The sequence below is a fragment of the Arachis duranensis genome, chromosome 2, assembly GCF_000817695.3.
Source record: "Arachis duranensis cultivar V14167 chromosome 2, aradu.V14167.gnm2.J7QH, whole genome shotgun sequence".
Lineage (NCBI taxonomy): Eukaryota > Viridiplantae > Streptophyta > Magnoliopsida > Fabales > Fabaceae > Arachis > Arachis duranensis.
The window spans coordinates 15,666,292-15,682,605 of NC_029773.3; the positions used below are offsets into that span (position 1 = coordinate 15,666,292).

At 34.1% G+C, this 16,314-nt stretch overlaps 2 long non-coding RNA genes across 4 annotated transcripts; one reads left to right on the forward strand and one right to left on the reverse strand.

Annotated features, from left to right (window-relative positions):
* The first annotated feature begins 1,086 nt into the window (after positions 1-1,086).
* Positions 1,087-9,525, forward strand: LOC127744736 (uncharacterized). Of its 2 annotated transcripts, none has more exons than XR_008005721.1 (5): positions 1,087-1,541; positions 2,276-2,315; positions 2,425-2,670; positions 8,951-8,996; positions 9,108-9,525. It is a non-coding gene; the product is annotated as an uncharacterized LOC127744736 (long non-coding RNA). The 2 variants fall into 2 exon arrangements; XR_008005722.1 differs by lacking the exons at positions 1,087-1,541; positions 2,276-2,315; positions 2,425-2,670 and adding exons at positions 6,685-7,117; positions 7,857-7,896; positions 8,006-8,251.
* Positions 9,513-13,938, reverse strand: LOC107472319 (uncharacterized). 2 transcript variants are annotated; one of them, XR_008005720.1, is made up of 7 exons: positions 13,482-13,938; positions 12,971-13,098; positions 12,394-12,490; positions 12,155-12,238; positions 11,819-11,962; positions 10,362-10,462; positions 9,513-10,063 (listed from the first exon to the last, which is right to left on the reverse strand). It is a non-coding gene; the product is annotated as an uncharacterized LOC107472319 (long non-coding RNA). The 2 variants fall into 2 exon arrangements; XR_008005719.1 differs by lacking the exon at positions 10,362-10,462.
* Positions 13,939-16,314: the final 2,376 nt, after the last annotated feature.

Below are 16,314 nucleotides of genomic sequence, written 5' to 3' on the forward strand. Positions count from 1 at the left end.
AATATTTTTCACCAATTGATAATATATATGAATATAAAGGGTATTTAGAATATGAATTTTTATCTCTACTTCAAATTAGATACTATTAAAAATAGATAAGTAAAGTTAATAACGTTTATAAATAGTTAATTATTTATAATGTTTATAAATCTTTAATTGAATTTTGTTATACATAATAACAACATAATAAATTTGTTTAATATCTTATTTAATTTAAATTTATAAATTTTATATAATATAAATTGAAAAAACTTGGATAGGTTTTTTTAATGTTTTTATTTTTAATGTTTAAATTATTATATCCAATTAATAAGGTTAAAATTAAAATTAGAAAAGTTAGTCTTATAAAGAGTTACTAAATATATTAAACTGCTAATATAATAATTAAGTAGGTTAGTACCCTAGAGTTAAGTAGTGTTTCATCCAATTTAAAATCATTGTGCTTTACAAAAAATATTTTATTTTACCAATATTATTTACCATGAGTTTTTATAAATTCATGCAATATTGATAAAAGACTTCCTTTTTTTCCTGTTCATTTTTCGGAATTCAATTTACATGATTTTCTATTTTTAGTTTACAGGAGTTTTATAAACCCCCTTTAAAAATTTTTAATCCTGGGTAAATAGTCGCCTTTTTCAATTTTTTCCAAATTTTGGCGCAAAAGAAAAACCTAAACCCGCTCAAACCAAAACATTCTTCTCAATTCTTCCCTAATTCCATCGTCTATGCTTCACACGAGAATCTCTGTTTTGCTGAGCTTTTGTTCCCTAAACCCATCGTATATCCTTATCTAAACCCATCTTCTCGTCAGGAACTCTGTTCCTTGGCTGCTTCTACTAATGGTTGCGTTGCTGATAGGGTGTTCAAAAACGATTTAAACCAACAAAACTGACCAATCAAACAAAACAAACCGAAAATCGAATAAATCAAAAACCGAAAAAACCGAAAAATGATATTTTGATTTTTTGCGGTTCGGTTCGGTTTTTTATTTTAATTGTAAAAATCCTAACCGAACCGAACCGAACCGGTTACTTAAAAAAACCCTAAAATTCAAACCCCCCAACCCCCAACTTACCCAAGTAGTCGCCACTCCCACACTCAGCATTCAGCAACCCTAGTCCCCACTCCCCAACTCTCTCCACTCTCTATCTCCCCTTGAGTCCTCAACCACTCCACAGCACCAAAAACTCCTCCTTCCATCCTCCATAGAGCCGTCGACCTCTCAGCCACTGACATCGTCAAATGGCACCCTCTTGGCAGCCCTTCCTCGTCAGTCGTCACGCTTCCCTCTTCTCGGTTCTCGGCGCGGTCCTTTCTCTTTCGACCTTCCTCATCGTGCTTCCCTCTCCTCGGCGGGGCTCTGTCTCTCCCTCCCTTCCTCGTCGTCATCCACGCGCTGCAGCCGCCGTCTCCGCCACGCACCAGGAGCTGCGTCGTCCTCTACGAACAGCATCCTTCGTTTCTTCCAGAACTTGAGAGGAGTCACCAACATTTGATTCCATTCAATTCACCCTTCATAAACCCTAATCTTCAACCAGGTAACGTTCCACCTAGTTTTCTTTCTTTGTCCCTTTCAGCATTCTCTTCTAATATCAAATCCTAGGGTTTATCACACATAGAATTGGACGATTTGATTTATGTTGCGTTGAAGAAATAATGTAATTTGGCTTTCAATAATTTTTTTCTGATAAAATAATTGTTCAATTGGTTGTTTATTATATATCGATGCTAATTATACGTGGGATTATGCCATGTTTAATCACTATATTTTGTTTAGATTGTATAACAAAATTTTCAGGAAGTTCTGTGTAATTTGTGAATCTGTTAATTGTATAATTATGTTTTTTTATTCTGGTTTTAGCTATGGCTGTCTTTGTTTGTGTCTCTCTTGGATTGTGAATTTGTGATGCTGTGACATGCCTTGTTTTGTTTGGCTATTTTTTTTACCTTTTAAATAGTATTAGCTTCCTGATTTGATTAGTTTTGTTTATTCTAGTTTAGTTTTATACGAGCTTGCTTGAATTTTCTTGAAATTTCTTCTGATTGCTGGTTTACTGTCATTGATTCATTGTTGCTGGTTTTTGTTAACTTGTTATATTTGTTTTATTATTTTACTTGTCACTGATCATTGATTTCATTGTTGCTGGTTGTTGTTTTATTGCTGGTTCAGTGATTCTAATTTCTTTTATCTGGTATAGCACAAGTCAGTCAATATTATGAGATACTGATTTTTATTTAATATTTCTGTGTTTTGCTGCTCCTGCTCCTGCAGTTCATCCTGAAAGTTGGAAACCTATGTGGTCTGTTTCAAGGTCAGATTGACTTTAGTTATGATGTTTCATTATGTGATTTGTTTTCTAATCTATTCATTTAACTTTTGGGTAGAACACAGTCTGATTCAGATGTTTTCTTTGATGACAGGCCAATAATGCATACGTATTCCCCGAACAGAGCAGCGATTCCCCACCGCAGAACAGAGCAGAGATTCCCCACCGCCGGTGCACCACGAACGCGAAGACCCAGATCAACACAGCACCTCGCCACCACCAACTGACCCAACAGGGCAGCACAGCAGACAGCACCCACGAGGCCACGATCAACAAAGCACCTCGCCACCTCCACTCAGCAGCGTTTCTGGGTTCTGGCCACCCACGATCAACACAGCAGGTCGCCACCTCCACCTCAGTTTATTGTTCAGTTTATTGTTGATAACTTGGGTTTATAATTATGAAATAGTTAGGGCTTGATTTTGTTAATTATTATTTCTGTGTTTATGAGTTGCTGGATTTGTTTAGGGTTTTGTTACTTTCTTGTTAATAACTTTGATTCTGTACTTCTGAGTTGCTGGGTTCAAATTCTATGATTCTCTGATTCTGTGATTCTGATTCTGTTGCTTCTTTTGCTTCGTTCAAATTCTATGATTCTCTGATTCTGTGATTCTGATTCTGTGATTATGTGATTCTGAATTGATTTTTGGTTTGCTGCACTTATTTTGCTTGTTTTGAAATTTTGTTAGTAATACTGATGAGTTACTATGTAATTTCACTCATTTTTGTTCAATAATCATTGATTCATTGTTGCTGTTTGTTGGTATTGTTTATGCAAATAGAGAAAGTTTAACCACGTTAATTTCAGGAGAACAAGTCATCCAAGATGTAAATATTTATTTTTTATTATTTAACATTAAAAAAGTATAAAATGTTAATGTTATGTATCGTAAAATTAAAAATATACAAATTTATTTGTTTGTAGATTATAGATTCCCTTACTTGCATTCTAACACAAGAGCATAAAAAGCTTAACAAATTGTCATCCGTATGATTTCTGCCAACAACTTTTTCGGTAAGTTTCAGTACAAACATACCCCAAAAAAATTATATTTGATATTTTATTTGGTTTAAGTTTCAAGCAGCTCTGTGGATAAATTTGTATTTAATATTTTGTTTGGATTAAGTTTCAAGCAGCATATGAATAATTTGATGTCATATTTTTTTATGACAATATAATCAGCAATTAGCACTTACATGGTCCAGACCACCCAATCAACCAAGGGAACAATATGCAGATAACTATATGTATAAGATTGAGTACTTATCAAGGGTAAGTCCTTTAATTTTTAGTAAATAAAATATGATTTATTTCATACAAATTGTATGGTTATCTTAATAGCATAGACTCACAATCCTCCTTATTTTGTAAATAAGTATATTTTTGTCCCCATCAATGACCTCAATGAGCATTGGTTCCTGATAATCTTAGACATAAAAAAAGAAAAGATCGTTGTGCTTGATTCTTGTAAAATACCAGATAGAAATTATGGTAGGCTATTATCAGTTAAAACCATGGTAAGTTGTCCAGTTTGATTTTGTTTGAAAGTAAATTTAGTTTTTCAACTTTTATTCTCTTTACTATTATGAATGTTTTGTATATAATAAAAAAAAACACGACATCGTTTGAAATTACAATTGAAATTTGTATTTTAAGATCATTGCTATATTCGGTTTGTAAGTGATTTAATAGTTTGTTTAATTTGAAATTAAGGTTCATTTGTTAACACTAATATCGAATTAATAATTTTTAAATTTTTTATAATCTATCCATTTTAGACAGGTAATAAAAATTAACCCGTTACATTGCTTGCACTACACAGTATCACATTATATTTTATGTCACACAGGCTATATTCATCGAACGAATGTTAAAACACAAATCTTTCTACAATTCTAGTGAAATTACTGTACCTCGGATTTCTAAGTTTCGTATCGTGGAACCGTCTGACCTGCCACAATCTGACAGTGATAGGATGATGCTAGCAATCGACTTGGTTAGCAAGGAATTCAATATGAAGAAGTCAGAAATTATGGATAAGGCACATGCATATATGAAAGATATACTACAAAAATAGTCACGACTACAAAAGGATATATAGTTTTTTTTTCCATCGCATTTTATTTTTTCCGAGAAACATCATATTTTATTATGCATTTTTTAGTTTAAGTGATTTTTTGGTTATAGGATATTTTGTTCTCTTATCGAATCTATTGTTGAGTCATTTGATGTTTATTTCTATGCTTAATAAGAGAGCTAATATCATATAACTTTAATCTTTTGATTTCAAGATAAATCCAAAGATATAACTTTTATGCATTATATAATTTAAAAGTTACTTATTATATAGCTATCTAATAACATTCTCAACTTAAAGTAACTGTTGTTTCTGGACAGTAATCAAATGACGATAATACTAATAAGAAGATTCACATTCGATTATGAAAATCAATCTCATCCTGAAGATATGATATCATTTTTTCTAAAAATGTAAAACCAAACAATAATGTATAGTTTACTTAATGTGTATGTTGAAATAAATGTTAATTGTATATAGTAGCAGCCACACGTGGAATTGCAATGGCTGTATTTTGTCTCAATGTACTATATTACACTGCGATTTAAATATACAAGTCTTTAATTAAAAAACTTACATTTATGTGCTGTTTTTTACTAACTTAGTTCGAAATAATAAATTTTGATATCATTTTATAGGGTTACTGACATCAAATTTTGATAATTTGGCCAAAAATTATAAATGCTTTGTGTCTTAATTTTTTCAGCAAACCTTCAACAACTCATAAAAGTTTATAGCATATATGGTTTTAGATTATAGTGATAGACAATGGTAAAAGTTGCGATGATAATACCTGGTGATAATTCATAACGATCGTGCGAAGAGAAGGTAGCAGGATAAGAAAAAAAATAAGAAAGATGGCCAATGTAATTTAATAGTCAATAATATGTATGTGTACAGAGATCAGTATACAGTAAGAGAAAAAATATTGTTTAATATGATGAAGGGATATTACAAAAATGTATATTAATGTTTTATAAAAATAAAAAATAAAGATAATTTAAAAAATTAAATATAAAATTTAAAAATATTTTTTTGTCCATTAATTATATTTCAATCATTTCATAAAATAATTTTAGTTAAAGTTTGGAATAATATAGTGAGAACAACAAAGAACAGAGCAAATGATATTCCCTCTTATAGTGGTAAGGTCCTGCAGACCAATTCTTGTTAACATTCTAAAATTACATGTAAGAACAAGCATTAAGTTTTGTAAAACATTTCCTAATTGTATCGATTTTGAGTTAAACTTCACATCGAAGCAATAATGGAGCTGTTAAATTGCATGCATAATCCAAATTCAACAATTTTATAATAAGGAAACAATCCTACACATGCCACAACAAAAACAGCCGCATTATTGTGAATGGAATTTTACTTCGTAATCTTCAATTCTTCATAGTCGTTGTTATCATACAGAAAAACTATGGATACAATATAGGTTTTTTTAATGTTTAAATTATTATATCCAATTAATAAGGTTAAAATTAAAATTAGAAAAGTTAGTCTTATAAAGAATTACTAAATATATTAAACTGCTAATATAATAATTAAGTAGGTTAGTACCCTAGAGTTAAGTAGTGTTTCATCCAATTTAGAATTATTGTGCTTTACAAAAAATATTTTATTTTACCAATATTATTTACCATGAGTTTTTATAAATTCATGCAATATTGATAAAAGACTTCCTTTTTTTTCCTGTTCATTTTTCGGAATTCAATTTACATGATTTTCTATTTTTAGTTTACAGGAGTTTTATAAACCCCCTTTAAAAATTTTTAATCTTGGGTAAATAGTCGCCTCTTTCAATTTTTCCCAAATTTTGGCGCAAAAGAAAAACCTAAACCCGCTCAAACCAAAACATTCTTCTCAATCCTTCCCTAATTCCATCGTCTATGCTTCACACCAGAATCTCTGTTTTGCTGAGCTTTTGTTCCCTAAACCCATCGTATATCCTTATCTAAACCCATCTTCTCGTCAGGAACTCTGTTCCTTGGCTGCTTCTACTAATGGTTGCATTGCTGATAGGGGTGTTCAAAACCGATTTAAACCGATAAAACTGACCAATCGAACAAAACAAACCGAAAATCGAATAAATCGAAAACCAAAAAAACCGAAAAATGATATTTTGATTTTTTGCGGTTCGGTTCGGTTTTCGATTTTAATTGTAAAAATCCTAACCGAACCGAACCGAACCGGTTACTTAAAAAAACCCTAAAATTCAAACCCCCCAACCCCCAACTTACCCAAGTAGTCGCCACTCCCACACTCAGCATTCAGCAACCCTACTCCCCACTCCCCAACTCTCTCCACTCTCTATCTCCCCTTGAGTCCTCAACCACTCCACAGCACCAAAAACTCCTCCTTCCATCCTCCATGGAGCCGTCGACCTCTCAGCCACTGACATCGTCAAATGGCACCCTCTTGGCAGCCCTTCCTCGTCAGTCGTCACGCTTCCCTCTTCTCGGTTCTCGGCGCGGTCCTTTCTCTTTCGACCTTCCTCATCGTGCTTCCCTCTCCTCGGCGGGGCTCTGTCTCTCCCTCCCTTCCTCGTCGTCATCCACGCGCTGCAGCCGCCGTCTCCTCCACGCACCAGGAGCTGCGTCGTCCTCTACGAACAGCATTCTTCGTTTCTTCCAGAACTTGAGAGGAGTCACCAACATTTGATTCCATTCAATTCACCCTTCATAAACCCTAATCTTCAACCAGGTAACGTTCCACCTAGTTTTCTTTCTTTGTCCCTTTCAGCATTCTCTTCTAATATCAAATCCTAGGGTTTATCACACATAGAATTGGACGATTTGATTCATGTTGCGTTGAAGAAATAATGTAATTTGGCTTTCAATAATTTTTTTCTGATAAAATAATTGTTCAATTGGTTGTTTATTATATATCGATGCTAATTATACGTGGGATTATGCCATGTTTAATCACTATATTTTGTTTAGATTGTATAACAAAATTTCCAGGAAGTTCTGTGTAATTTGTGAATCTGTTAATTGTATAATTATGTTTTTTTATTCTGGTTTTAGCTATGGTTGTCTTTGTTTGTGTCTCTCTTGGATTGTGAATTTGTGATGCTGTGACATGCCTTGTTTTGTTTGGCTATTTTTTTTTTTTTACCTTTTAAATAGTATTAGCTTCCTGATTTGATTAGTTTTGTTTATTCTAGTTTAGTTTTATACGAGCTTGCTTGAATTTGCTTGAAATTTCTTCTGATTGCTGGTTTACTGTCATTGATTCATTGTTGCTGGTTTTTGTTAACTTGTTATATTTGTTTTATTATTTTACTTGTCACTGATCATTGATTTCATTGTTGCTGGTTGTTGTTTTATTGCTGGTTCAGTGATTCTAATTTCTTTTATCTGGTATAGCACAAGTCAGTCAATATTATGAGATACTGATTTTTATTTAATATTTCTGTGTTTTGCTGCTCCTGCTCCTGCAGTTCATCCTGAAAGTTGGAAACCTATGTGGTCTGTTTCAAGGTCAGATTGACTTTAGTTATGATGTTTCATTATGTGATTTGTTTTCTAATCTATTCATTTAACTTTTGGGTAGAACACAGTCTGATTCAGATGTTTTCTTTGATGACAGGCCAATAATGCATACATATTCCCCGAACAGAGCAGCGATTCCCCACCGCAGAACAGAGCAGAGATTCCCCACCGCCGGTGCACCACGAACGCGAAGACCCAGATCAACACAGCACCTCGCCACCACCAACTGACCCAACAGGGCAGCACAGCAGACAGCACCCACGAGGCCACGATCAACAAAGCACCTCGCCACCTCCACTCAGCAGCGTTTCTGGGTTCTGGCCACCCACGATCAACACAGCAGGTCGCCACCTCCACCTCAATTTATTGTTCAGTTTATTGTTGATAACTTGGGTTTATAATTATGAAATAGTTAGGGCTTGATTTTGTTAATTATTATTTCTGTGTTTATGAGTTGCTGGATTTGTTTAGGGTTTTGTTACTTTCTTGTTAATAACTTTGATTCTGTACTTCTGAGTTGCTGGGTTCAAATTCTATGATTCTCTGATTCTGTGATTCTGATTCTGTGATTATGTGATTCTGAATTGATTTTTGGTTTGCTGCACTTATTTTGCTTGTTTTGAAATTTTGTTAGTAATACTGATGAGTTACTATGTAATTTCACTCATTTTTGTTCAATAATCATTGATTCATTGTTGCTGTTTGTTGGTATTGTTTACTTTATTGTTGATATTCTTGTTTGTTGATTCATTGTTGCTCTTGCTCATCACTATTTCGGTTTTTTCTTCTTCCTTCCTTGAATATGTTTAACTTCTATTTCTATTCCGCTGTCTGATTTTGTTGAGCCTCTACTTTTACTTGGACTTTCCAACACCATTTCTTGTTGCCTTCCATTTTTATTCTAACATTAACACAAATTTTTTAAATTAAATCTAAAAATGTAAAAAATTAAATTTAGATAAAATAAAAAATTATAAAGATAATTCTAATATGAACTGTCTGTGCTTTGTGATGCTGAAGTCGCTCTTGTTGTCTTCTCCAGCCTTGGCCGTTTGTATGAGTATGCTAACAACAGAAATCCTCTCGAAGTAAGCTGTTGATTTTCTGTCATATTAAGTGTGCTCTGGTGTTTTCCTTAATACTCTATCTTGTGCATATTTTCTTTGGTAATTTTCACCAACTATTTGTCTATTTTGCAGGAAACAGCTCCAATTAGACTTTTTGGACCATGGAGTACTAATTTTGTTGAAGAATTAGCTTGAGCCACTTCCCGATGGAAGCTTGTCAAATATTAACATTCGCAAAGCAATTTTGAGTATTTTAAATGATGTACTGAGTTTTCACCATTATAAATATTTTTTTTATTCAATTGCCCTTCTCCAGCAAAATGTTAAAGGAACTAAAGGGCATAAGGGCATTTTAGACGGAAGAAAATTCTACTATGCAAGTTGAGTAGAATTAGAAGTCAATTATCAGGGATTTGAATGGTTTGTACTTTGTATATTCTGAATCATAGTTATTAAGTATTTTTCGGAGTTTCTTGTATTGGTAGATGCAAGTTCAAACATAAGTAACTGGAAAGTTATAATGACATTCACCAAAACTAAGTAATTCCTCATATATTGTATTTGCTTGTATTCTAGATTTTGATCACATCAAACCAAATTTAACTTTGACTTACTAAAAGCTCAAAAGTTGGTTCGAGCTTTTCTTATATTAAAATAATTATATATGTATAGATGTGTATATAATACAAAATATAGAGCTCAACTTCAAGCTCAAACATAGCTCATAACTTGCATATACATGACTTTTAAAAAGGTTAAACTACTAGAAGAATAAATTAGTGATGTTAGCCTCTCATAACTTGCTGGAAAATTCATCAACCGTGATTCCTTCAGCTGTGATATGCTTCTTTCCAATTTCATTGCCACTTTCATTTCAAAGAGCTCCCCGTTTTCTCTTTTCTCCATATCACTTTCTTCCAAAGTTAATTCAATGGAGGTTTCTAACTGCTAGAAGAGGCTAGCAGAGTTTTTATACATTTCGAATACCATACCAACTTGGCCTGCTCGAAGGTGTTGATTGCAGCATCCAATGAACCAACTTGACCATTGTAGCATACCTAGCCGTTCTTGTCAAATTCTTATTCTCTCTGCAGAGCAAACAAGCAAGTCAAATTCATAGAAACCACACAAGAATGTTGACAGCAAACAGCCACAAATTTATTTATAGATTTATGTGCTACTCTTTTACCATAAATCTCAACAATTAAATAGTCAGTCTATCACGAGCAGCAATATCTTAACATTTCAGATATCGGTTTTCCCATAGTAAAAGATCATTCTAGAATTCCAAAAATCCAAAATAATTTCATGTTGAACCTTCTAACCATGGTGCATAAAATCAAATAAAATAAATAAAAAGTAAGAATGATTGTAAAAAAAGGAGACCTGTAAGGAATATGCTGATGTGTAGAAATGTCCCTGTATTTCTTAGCAATACCAAAGTCAATGATATACACCTACAGAGGGTGCTTGGTTTTGACATTTTTCTGAATAAGAAAGAAAACCAAGCCAATAGCATGCTCGATTAGACACACATGACTTGTCCTTCAATAATTTAATTTTGCCACTGAAATATGCAGAAACCTTAAATTGCCATGCCCTACAGCACGTCAGCACCCCATAGCTCTAATATATATCTCTTAAGGAAAAAAAAAAAACTAGTTTTGCATATTCATTTCTTGGAATATCACTAAAACATTACAATTCTCCTAATTTCGGCAGCTCTTGGAATTTTATTTAAAATTTTATTTAAAGTTGCATAATTATACATCATTCTTTATGCAGTAATAGTTGGCTTTTTCAAGTGTCAACTAAATAGCATATTCTTGCTTTCCAACAGGATACACCATGTGCAAATGCCTATTTATATTAAAAAAAAACCCCTTCCATATGGTAAAAGTATTCTCGTTCTCTTTTTCTTTTCTTGCTTTTTGGTGAAATATCGTAAAAGTCTTCACTTATAAACTAAATTCACTGGAATTAAGCTATAAATCAAAGAAACAATAATGAAAGAAATCAAAGGGACACAATCAATTGAGAAGAAAAATGACCAAGTTATTTAGAGATATTGAACCATATTGCTATAAAGGAATACAAAAGGCATATAAAACCATATTGGATTCAATATCGCAGTAAAGAAAAACATATTACAAGTTTACAACAGATAATCACAAAAGGAATTTGGAAATTGAATTATGGAAGGCTGTGGTATTTTCAATGTATTATTGCTCATAAAGCCACTCAAATTCAAGATACCCCGTGAGGGATTTGAAATATATGCAAATTAACCATGCACAACCAGCTGTTTAATGCCTTTTTAATCAGAATAAACAACCAATAATAGTGCATGGATGAAATGCACATAAAATCAGATGAAAGGATCACCGGTTTACAGAGGTCTTCAAGGAACTCAGAGTATGTAATGGGTTTCATGTCATTGAATTTAGCAATGAATGAATGCTTGATGATATCAATTATCAGTTTGCATACATATTCCCATAATTCTCACTCACTAACAATGTACCTCCTAATTGCCCATAATACCCTTATCATATTCATATCATATTTCCTTAAAAGATCAAAACGCATACATAAAATATTTATTAGTCTTTAACCAATGCAACCCATTAAGTCCTAACAAAATTAGAATTTAAATCAAAGGGATGCACTAATCATGGACTTCAACACCGTATCTAACTTTCATTTTGCTTAAAAAGTGACTTTTATTCATCATATTGTAAAAGGGTTTGCATAATTTTCTATTTAGCATAGGAACTAATCATCAATATACCAAATAAGCAGAAATCAAAGGAAAATAAACTCTAGCAAGCACAATAACTTACCAAAGTAAACCAAACTGTATACATTGTCCCTGCTGTATCGCTTATACACATTGCTTTTTATCTGAGCAATATTATTTGACACCAGCAAAGCGAACAATGCATTGTTGTGAGCAACTATACAGGTTGATAGAGTGATTGCCTGAGCTAATAACATAAAAGAATGAACAAGTAAGACTAGTCAAGGAACCAACCTCTGTTTCTTACTCTTGCTTACAAAGAATAACATAGTTAACAAAACATATATGATTTTTCCCTTTTCTTTGGTGTTTTTTTTTTTTGGGGAGGGGAGACCTAAGAATCTGAGAAAACGAAAGTAATTCCAACGAGGAAGGATACTTGAAGCAACAATAGCTAAAGATTCATCGGCAATAAATCTCCATATCCAGAATCTCGTACTTGCTGGTGGACAACTTGCAAGTCCTTCAAAAAAACCAATGAGATCAAAGCATTTACGTCATCTGAATTGGAATCTATAAAAGAATTTGTACCCCAAAATACAAAGGAATTATGCTTATAGTCTATCCTTCCATGTACCGATCTTGATAATAATAATATTGGGTGAGAGGGAAGGATACCGTGAGGAAGGCGGCGCTGCTTGTGACGACGCCGCCCAATGATAGCAACAAGTGTCCCTTCTTCTATAGCATCAGCATCATCAAAGGCAAAATCAATCTACAATGGAGCAGTTGCTAATGATTATGAACTAAGATTTCAAGTATTAGAGGAATAGAATGAAAAGAAGAAAAAAAATCCACTTTACTTTACACATTTCCACCTTTTACTTAAATTTAAGTTTCAGGCAACCAAGATCCTCTAAAACAAGAAACACTCAACATTAAAGGAAAATGTAGAAGCTAATTATTTTTATGCACACTTGACTACTGTCTTGGTAGGTATCCAATGGTATCCCAAACTTTGCTGCCTCGCTTGCACTTGCAACAGACTTGGAACAACCGATGCATTAAGGTTCAATGGTTCATTGGTTTGATTGAAATTCCCATTGTATAAAGATATTTCCATTGCAGAAAGTGACCAAAATTTAGAATATGGCTAATTCAAATAGCTAACATCATTAAAACAGCATAGTAATGACTGATAATATAAAAAAGGAAGGGAAGAAGAAATGTAAAGTGCCAAAGAGGAAGAACTCACATGGGAATCCCTACTATGTCCTTCAAATTACCGGTACGAAGCTGGCGACCCAAATGCTGGATTGCCATACCAGAAGCATGACCAGACCCCAATCCTACAACCATTCCACTTTTCACATATGTGTCTACCTATCAAACAGCATATCTACAAAATCATTCATCTTCCAACAATATGGAAAATCACTATGCATAAAAAAGGAGTTTTAATCCCAACATAAGCCTAGTAACCCTAAAATCTGGACAACAAAAAGCTGCATACATTACAACACTAGGCATCAACAACAAGAATGCAATACTGTATCAACTAATTCACAGAAAGCAACCCAACAAAAAGAGAAAGGATTTTTGACAAACATTGCTAAGTAAAACATGAAACTAGGGATTATGATAACAAAGCTAGTGAATTCTGAATTGGCATGGATGAAAAACCATACATTGATCACACATAGTAAATTGCAAAGTTGCAAACTTTGAAAGATGCAGAACTGGGAATTCAAGTTTCATAGGCATACAGTGTATTGAGCTGCTCGGAGAATTGCGGAACTGTCATCGAGACAGGAACGAGTCACCATTCTTAGAAAATCGTGGTTGCTTCTTCTTCTTGATCTTTTTAGAGGTGTTGAGGAATGAAGAGGAAGCTTTGTTGAGAATGATGAAGATGATGAACAACTAAAAAAAGCAATTTGATTCATGTTCATCACACTTGGTGGTTATTGCAGAGTGGATAAGGGATTCTGCAACGCAATTTCATGAGACTGTGAGAGGGAAGGATACCGTGAGGAAGGCGGCGCTGCTTGTGACGACGGCGGCGGCGATGCTTTCGAGCACGGAGATTGCACGACAGACGGAGAGAATGGGGGCATCCAATTAGGCGGTTATGCTCGGTGGCGGTGGCGGCGACGGTGCCAGAACGGGGGAGGAAATAAAGAAGATTAGGGTTGATTTTGTGGGAGCATGATTAGGGTTCACTAGAATTTACCTAATATTAATTATACATTATTAATATTATCATTTATGTATTAGTAATCATCATATATTAGCTAAATTGATATAATATGATTTAAGATAAGGAAAAACTCTGGACTTGTATGCTTTACAAGTTCATTAAATAATAAAATCAAATTACGTGCTGCTCCACGTATGACGCGCTACATCCCTTCTTCTTCTCCTTCTTTTTCGATCGTTCTTTTCTCCTCATTTCTCACTGGTTTGTTCTTCGTCGTTGACGTTAGTTCCTCCACATACTGTTACGACACGTTTTCATTGCACATTCTTCTTCTTCTTGCTGCACGTTCTTCTTCCTCTTCCTCTTCCTCTTCCTCTTCTTCTTCTTCTTTTCTTTTGTTTCTTGCCTTCTCTTTCTCCTTCTTCATTTACGTGCTTTTCTCTCTGTTTTCTTTCTTCGTTATTCTCGATTTCTATTGTTTTTTGACATCAAGCTCTGAAATCGTTTTTGAAGAAGAAGAAGTAGCAGAAGATGAGGAGGAGAAAGAGAAAGAGTTCTGAATTATGCATGATTTTGGGTGTATTTCTTAAATCATTTGGGTGTATTTTCTGTAATCTTTTGGGGGTTACAGAAAATACACCCAAAGGATTTAAGAAAATACACCCAAAATTCGTTGAAGTACATCTTATGCATAATTCAGAACTCTTTCTCTTTCTCCTCCTCATCTTCTGCTGTTTCTTCTTCTTCAAAGACGATTTTACCATGAAAAATCGAAAAAAAACGAGAAAACAGAAAGAAAAGACGTAAATGAAGAAGAAGAAGAAGAGGAAAACGAGGAAGAAGAATGTGCAGAAACGAAAGAAAAGGAGAAGAAGAAGAGTAAGAGGAAGAAGAACGTGCAGCAAGAAGAATAAGAAGAATTTCAGAAACCATGAAAATCGAAAAAAAAAATGAAGAAGAAGAAGAAGAAGAGGAAGAGGAAGAGGAAGAGGAAGAGGAAGAGGAAGAGGAAGAGGAAGAAGACGAAGAAGAAGAAGAAGAAGAGAAGAAGAAGAAGAAGAAGAAGACGAAGAGGAACCATTTGAGTGGGGCGCGTGTAGTTACGCTCCATTCAAAATGAGTTAATGCGCGTGTTAATGAAGTTTGGGCTGATAACTTGTAAAACTTGTACGGCCTTTTTACTTGTATGTGTAGCAGGCCCCTTAAGATAATATAATAAAAATGATAGTGATTATTTTTGTATTTAAATATGAGAAAGTTAAGAGTTAAAAGGCTTAAATGATACTAGCTAATAATAATAGAAATAATAAGATTTGGTTTGAAATTTTACGTCATAAAAGTAATGCTCAAATTAGTTACACACAATTTTTTAGAAATAGAGTAAAGGTGAAGACGGTCAAAAATTTAATCTGAGGGTCACAATTAAAACGTGTTCAAATAGCAAATTTGATCTTATTTAATAACTTCCATGAACTTGTAATGATTTACACGAGATAGGAGCAGAACCTGGTTGAAATTTTTGAAAGACAAGATACACCCGTGTGGGATAACTACCAATATTCTGAAAATCGGTTCGAACCGGCTGGTCGAACTGGTCGAATTGTGAACCGGACGCTAAAGCGGTTCGGACAATAAGAAAAACCGTAAAATTAGGAAATCGGCGTTAAATCGACGAACCGGACTGTTACTGGTTGGTCAAACCGAATCGAAATCCGGTCGGTTTTTTAGCTGTGCAGCAAAACGCTGCCGTTTTGCGTGAGAGTGAACCCTAATTCCCTTTGCCCTTCGCACAATCGCACTTGCCTCCTCCCACACCCACAGTTCAGCTTCAGCACTTCACCTCCACTCTCATCAAGGGTCAGAGAGAGTGAGAGACATAGAGAACGCCTGAACGCCATCACGATCCGTCGCGCCGTCAGCACCGTCACGCCATCAGCACCGTCGCGCCGTCAGCTCCGCAGTTCGGTTGAATTTGTGAAGCCTGAAGCCTCAAGGAGTCAAGGTGCCTTCGAGCTCTGAGATAAAGCAATAGAGTTCCAGGTAATTTTTATTTTAGTTATGAACTTATGATTGTATGATTGAATCACTGAATAACTGTTGCATGATGAACTGACTCTGAGTCTCTGATGCTGTGATGAAATCTGATACTGTGAACTCTGATGAAACTGTGAAATCTGATGAAACTGTGAACTCTGATTTTGTGAACTCTGATTTTGTGAACAAAGAATTTTTTGAACTCTGATTTTGTGACATGATTTTGTGAACTCTGATTTTGTGAAATCTGATTGTGTGAACTCTGATTTTGTGACATGATTCTGTCACTGTGAACTCTAATTTTGTATACTCTGATTTTGAGAGATGATTTTGTGAACAAAGAATTTTTTGAACTCTGATTTTGT